The sequence below is a fragment of the Juglans regia genome, unplaced genomic scaffold, assembly GCF_001411555.2.
Source record: "Juglans regia cultivar Chandler unplaced genomic scaffold, Walnut 2.0 Scaffold_684, whole genome shotgun sequence".
Lineage (NCBI taxonomy): Eukaryota > Viridiplantae > Streptophyta > Magnoliopsida > Fagales > Juglandaceae > Juglans > Juglans regia.
The window spans coordinates 86,250-93,899 of NW_023361708.1; positions in this window are offsets into that span (position 1 = coordinate 86,250).

Sequence of the window (7,650 nt, forward strand, 5' to 3'; positions counted from 1 at the left end):
TGTAGGGTATGGTATGTGAAGGGAGTATATGTGGAATGTACTCCGTATGACTGGGTGATGCACCATGTAGCAGATATGCCATAATGGTAATGTGGCATAATGCATGTGAATGGAGTACATGGGGAGTGTACTCCATGTGGTGGAGTGATGCACCATATGGTAGGTACGCCATGATGGTGATATAGCGTGGTGTATGTGAAGGGAGTACACGAGAAGTGTACTCCATGTGGTGAAATGATGTGCAATATGGTGAATATGTCATAATGGTGATGTAGCGTGGAGTATATGAAGAGAGTACACGTGGAGTGTACTCTATGTGGTGGAGTGATGTACCATATGACGAGTAAGCCATAATGGTGATGTGGCGTGTTGTGTATGAAGGGAGTACATGCGAAAGGCACTCCATGTGGTGGATTGATGCACCATATGGCAGGTACGCCATAGTAGCGATGTGGCGTAGTGCTTGTGAAGGGAGTACACATGCAGTGTACTCCATGTGGTATAGTGATGCACCATATAGCGGGTATGTCATAGTGGTGATGTGGCGTAGTGTGTATGAATGGAGTACACGATGAGTATACTCCATGTGGTGGAGTGATGCACAATATGGCGGGTATGCCATAGTGGTGATGTGGCATATGTGAAGGGAGTATACATGGAGTGTACTCCGCGAGGTAGCGACACTCCGTGTGGCGTGTCGTAGAGATAAGGATGGTTGTGTGATTGATGGGCGTGGAACGTGATGGGTAGTGTCGGGAACTGTGGAACAGTGTCCTGAAGTAGTTATGACGTAGCCTGTAGTCTGAGGTGGCAAGCGTCACTATGATGGACTTATGGCTAGGAGTATGCGTGAAATAGCAGTACAAGTATAAGAGTACGCAGCGGAAGCATGACTGAGGAATGTCACTAAGTGACATAACTATTGACAGTCGTGCTTGTGATGGGCGAAGTAGCAGAACAAGTGTAAGAGTACGCAGCGGAAGCATGACTGGGCAACATCACGAAGTGACGTGGTTATTGGCAGTCATGCTTATGATGGGTGAAGTGTTAGAGTGTAGGAATGGCATAACGGGAACGTGATGAGATGTCACGATGTGACAGGAGTACGTGAGGAACCGTACTCATGATGAGTTAGGAGTTGACGTGGTAGAATGTTTGATAACGCGACAAGGTCATGGTGTAGCTTGGGGGCAATCTCGAGCAATATGACGTGACATAAGGCATAGTTGTGAATGGAGTCTTGTCGTGTTAAGTGTTGGGATGAACTGTCAAAAGGGACGAGTAGCATGAAGAGTCATGCTAGCCAGGTTAAGAGAAGGTTGATATCGGAGTATGGTGCTTGTTTATACAAGCAGGTGATCAACATGTCATATGTTGATCTTAGGTGATAAAGGGGTAAGGTACATGTGTAATCTGGTTAGACAGATATGCCGAATGGATTCACCATATGTAATGGGTAATCTGTCCTTAGCACAGTTACACGGTGCTAAAGCCTCAGAGTTGGCTTAGAGCAGTGTAACTTGTATGGATGGGAATGAGGATTTAGTGTGGGCTAAGATGCATGAAGGTAGTGACGGGCGTATTATCTAGGATTGGGATGCGTGATTCCAATGGTTGGAATCATGTGTCGGAATGTGGTTGTAAGAAGAGTAAGACGAATGTCTTAGTGTCTTAATTCTAAAGTGAATCATGGGTTCACTTTAGTGGATGAGCACTCGAGGCAAGACTTTGAGTTGGAAGATGTGGTGACCGTAAGTGGTCCCCGAAGGGTTTAACATAGTAAAGGGCACGTAAGTGCACGGAATAGAAGGAGAGTGTTCTAAGTGATATGTAGCTCTATTTCTAGTTTAAGTTGCTTATGCATTAGATAGAGAATGATGCTAAGGTATGTGTATGCATGTAGGTTGCCATCTGACAAGCACATGAATGGACTGCATGACATGCAAATAGCATGGAGTCCAGGTAAGTGTTACGTTCATACTCTTCTAGAGTTTTCCAAGATACAAAAAATTCTTTTCCTTTAAGATGCTTACGAAAAGAAATGAAAGACGATTTATGAAAGAAAATGCTAAGTTTTCAAAGGTATAAGTATGTATGGCCCCTCTTTGGCAGCCCCTTTTTATGCAATCAAAGTATTAATTGTACGCATGTGAATGGATGACTATGCGCTGTATCTATTGTGTGTATTTTCTAAAAAAAATCCATAAACTAATGAAAATGCATGAAAGGCATGACAACGGATGTTTTTAGGGATCCTCCGAACCGACGCTCTCATGGGCGCCACGAGGTGATGCTTGTGGATGCCATGATTGACGACGTTCAAGGTGATGCTTATGGGATGCCATGAAAGCTGACGTTTAAGCCCATGTATGTTCTTGAATGACTTTTTCACGAACGGACTGTTAAAGAAAGGATAGAATTGAAACGGACTGAAAAAGGAAAAGATGATTTTCGAGCTTACGCCCCAAACTATGTTTTTCCATGAAAAGAAATGTTTTCTCATGAAAGGACTGTTAAAGGAAAGAATGAACTGAATGAAAGCTCTAGCTCTTTCGAGCTGACATGAATGAATGAATGAAAAGAAAGAAAGAAATGAAAGCATGAAATATATGACGATACGTAACGGCCACGTGAATAAATGAAAAGGGTACCAATGAATGGGCAGATTGCAATGCCGGGTAAGTAGTACTAGAAGTGCACCCAGTGCTACCCACTATGAAAGGGATTCCCAACCCATGGCCACGAGCGGAATCTGGGTCCAAAGGAAGACCGCTAACCCCAACACACGGGGCGTAACAGTGTGTACTGGCCTATGAAAGTGATAAGAATGAATGGATATATGCATGTATGTATGAACGCACGAATGCACGAACTTTTAAGAAATGAAGGCACTGACGGGGGACACGTTTTAAAGAAAGGAAAGCCTTTTAAAAGGGAAAATCCCATCCAGTGAAGTTTTCAAAAGAATGCACGTAAGCACGTATGCACGAACTCTTGAAGAAATGAAGGCACTGACGGGAGAAACGTTTTACGAAAAGGATGCCCATGTTTAAAAGAGAAAAACCCTCATCCAGTGACGTTTTCAAATGAATGCACGTAAGCACGTATGCATGCACATAATAGTACGTACGAATGACGAATGCATGAATGAAAACCTATATTGTTATATTTTAACTATATGAAGTAATGCTTACGAGTCTTCGACTCAATTTAGTTTTTATGCATGTCCCTCCCCCACAGGAACTTCATGATCAGGATGGATACGGCCCATGGGAAAGAGCACGGAAGTCTAGGCACGGAAGTCAAGATTTATGTTTTTCAGCTTTAAACCTCTTTTATTCCAAAGCACATTTCATTTTATAACCGTGGAGTCTCGCACCCTGGGTATGCAAGTGAAAAGTTTTAAATAGGACGGTAATTCTCGTCATCCTTTCTAAAAATATTTTGTAAAAAGTTCCACCACAAGGACGGTCGTTACTATAGGAGTACATGAGGAACCGTACTCGTAATGAGTTAGGAGTTGGTGTAGAAATGGGGTAGCAGGATGTCACGTGACGTGACACAGTCACGGTGTAGTCTCGAGCTATATGACGTGACTTAAGGTGTAGTTGTGAACGGAGTCTTGTCGTGTTAAGTGTTGTGATGAACTGTCAAAAGGGACAGGTAGCATGAAGAGTTATGTTAGCCGAGTTAAGAGAAGATTGGTATCGGAGTATAGAATTTGTGCCTATGAGTATGTGATCAACGTGTTATATGTTGATCTTAGGTGATGAAGGGGTAAGGTACGTGTGTAATCTGGTGTGACACATGTACCGGATGGATTCACCATATATAATGGGTAATATGTCCTAAGCATGATTACACGGTGCTTAAGCCTCAAAGTTGGCTTAGAGCTGTGTGGCGGGTATGGATGGGAATGAGGATTTAGTGTGAGCTAAGGTACATGGAGGTAGTAACGGGTGTATTGTCTGGGATCGAGATGCGTAATTTCCGTTAGTCGAAATCATGCATCAGAATGTGATCAGTAGGAAGAGTAAGATGGAAGTCTAGTGTCTTAACCTTAAGGCAAATCATTGGTTCACCTTAGAGTACTCTCATTGGATTAGCTAAAGTTAAAGGACATTTTTTATGAATGTAAGAGAAATTTGACTTTTATCTATTCCATTCAAATAAATCTCCACATTGAAATAGCTATTTTTTCATTATATAATAATAAAATAATATAAGATGAATTTAATTTTAATTATTCACATCAAATCTCTACGTTAGATTATTTATTATATAGTAATGAATAACTAATAATTTCAAAAATATTTAATTTTTTTAATTATTAATTTATTTAATTTTATCATATTTTACTATTCTACCTATTATATATTAATTAATAATCATATTCTTATTAAATTAACATATCACTAACTCAAATTAATGTCAATTTCAAAAATATTTTAATTTTTTTAATTATGAAATTATTTTATTTTATCATATTTTACTATTCATAATATTGTGTATTAATTAGTAATCATATTCTAATTAAATTATAGATTAAAATTAGAAACTAGAAAGACATCGATAGAGACCTTAGGAGAGAGAAACAAGTAATATAAAATAGATTTGATGAATAAACAGTGTCTTTCAAATTTGGAAATAACTTTAGAAGTTACTGTAGCTATATTCCTAATATTTGGAATATAGATATTCCAATGTGATACATTTTATGGTTCAATGGCTAAATTCTCATTGGATTTAGCTTTTAGCTAATTCAATGAGAGTGCTCTTAGTGAATGAGCACTCGAAGTAGAACGTAGAGTTTGGAAGAGGTAGTGACCGTAAATGAACCCCGAAGGTTTTAACATAGTAAAGGGTACATAAGAGCACGAGATAGAATGAGAGTGTTCCAAGTGAAGTATAACTCTACTTCTAGTTTAAGTTGCTTATGCATTTGATAGAGAATAACGTCAAGGTTATGTGTATGCATGTAGGTTGCCATATGACATGCACATGAATGGACTGCATTATATGAAAGTAGCATGGAGTCCAAGTAAGTATTGCGTTCATATTCTTCTAGAGTTTTTCTAAAATACAAGAAATGAAATGAAATGCTTTTCTTTACAATGCTTTACAAAACGACACGAAAGATGTTTTACGAAAGCATGCTAAGTGTTCAAAGGTATAAGTATGTACGGCACCTCCTTGGCAACCCCTTTCTACGCACCCAAAAGTATTAATTGTACGCATGTGAATGGATGACTATAAGCTGTATCTATTGTATCTATTTTCAAAGAAAAGAAAAGAAATGTTGAGGCCTGTGCCTTGAGCTTTAAACTGATGCTTTAACTGACGTTTTAAATTATGCCATGAAAGATGATGTTTAAGCCCATACTTTTAAATGACGTTTTCCATGAATGAACTGCTAAATCAAAATGACTAAAATGAAAGGACTGGATTGAATGAAAGGACTGAACTGAAAGAATGGACTGAACATTTAATGTATGAAAATACGTAACGGCCTTATGAATGAATGGAAAGGGTACCAATGAATGAGCAGATTGCAACGCCGGGTAAGTAGTATTGGTAGTGCACCCAGTACTACCCCTGATTGAAAAGGGATTCCCAACCCGTGGCCACGGGCAGAGTCCAGGTCCAAAAGAAGACCGCTAACCCCAACACACAGGGCGTAACAGTATGTATCGGCCAATGAAAGTGATAAGAAAGAATGGATGAATGCACGAACTCTTTAAGAAATGAAGGCACTGATGGGAGACACGTTTTATGAAAAGAAAGCCACTTTTACAAGAAAAATCCTGTCTAGTGATGTTTTCAAAAGAACGCATGTATGCACGTATGCATATACATATAGTATGTATGAATGATGAATGCATGAATGAAAACCTATGTTATTATATTTTAACTATATGAAATAATGCTTTGCATCATCGACTTATTTTAAATTTTATGTATGCCCCTCCCCCCATAGAGAATGAATTAGAAGTACGTGTCAGGACGGACACGGCCCATGGGGAAGAGCACGAAAGTCTAGGCATGAAAGTTTAAATGTATGAGAGGCATTTTTATTATTAAAATTGATGTTTTCTAGTATAAACCTCTTTTATTCTCAAAGCACATTTTATTTTATAACGTAGAGTCTTGTACCTTGGGTATGGAAGCAAAAAGTTTTAAATCGAACAGTAATTCCCGTCGTCTTTTTTAAAATCATTTTGTAAAAAGTCCCATCACAAGGATGGACGTTACAGGTTTGCACAACTCTACCACGGGGGTTAAACATGGTCTCTGTTCTGATATGATAAAATAAGATGAATATGCTCAGTTATGCTCTGCCATAGGAAATTTTGCATAAGAATGTTTTCTGAAAGTTTCGCTCTTATATTTTTTGTAATATGCTATGATTTTGCATTCTGAAAACAAGTATTCTGATTCTGCATTCTGAAAGAAAATATTTTGTTCAGCATTCTGAATTCTGATAAATGCTCATATTTATACACTAGTATATGTTCTCTACTTATTGAGTTCTTGATAACTCACCCCTTATCTCCAAATATTTTTCAGATAATTTTGATGGTTCAGCTGGAGAACAAGAGTATGAAGTTTTAACAATGTGTGATGATCATAGCGGAATAAGTGTCTAAGGGTACAAGTGCTATTTGATGATCGTAGTTAGTAAATTGATTTATTTTTGGGTATTTTGATTTGATGAGTTAAGGATATTTTTGACTTTTTGGAGAGATTTTAATTTATTTTATTGAGAATTTCTTTGTTGTCCCCATGAATGAACAAAGATATTTGGGTTGATTAAATGAATTAACATTTTATGGAGTTTTCTGGACTTCATAGTTGTGTTATTGAAGTTGATATTAAGTATTAAGAGCTAACTCTCTGGAATTTCGGGATCGGAGCGTTACATATAGAGCACAACAAAAGAACAATATTATAAATTCATAACCAGTCTAAAGAATTTCAAAAATCTCATGTGCAATTACTTTTGCATATTTTTTACACACTCTATTAATATGATTGACTGCGTTATTTTTTTTAATATAAAATAACTGTTTTGACTAATCACATAAGTAGAATGTGTAAAAAATATGCAAAATTGACTGTACTATGTAGCAGTACTCAATTTAAATGAGTCACTCATAATTATAATACAATAAAATATAAATTATTATATAGAATATTTCCAAAATTTTCAATAAAATGAGATCTTATTTAAAATCTTTAAATATTCTTTTTAATTTATGTTTAATTTAACAACTTAAAATGAAATCTCAATGCAAATTTTGTGCCACAATTAACAAGATCTTAAAAAATTTATAATTCTTTAAGATTTTATTTAATGAAATAGTTTTTCTTTTTTCAATAAATTTTTTTCAAAAAACACCTGACTTTTATTTTTAGGAGCCTTACATATATAGGTGGAGGCCATAGGCAATGGACTTACCATTGAGCTGGTCTTCTTAGACCTAGCCTCTAGAGGTCAAAATAGTACAACATAGTAAACCATTAGTAAAGGTATTCCCGCCTTTTTTATGAGCACTCCGGAGTGAACAATATTTAAAAATGTAATTTTTGTCTAGATGCGACGATAGTAACATTCTAACAACTAAAAACTGAACACACTATAAGAAATAA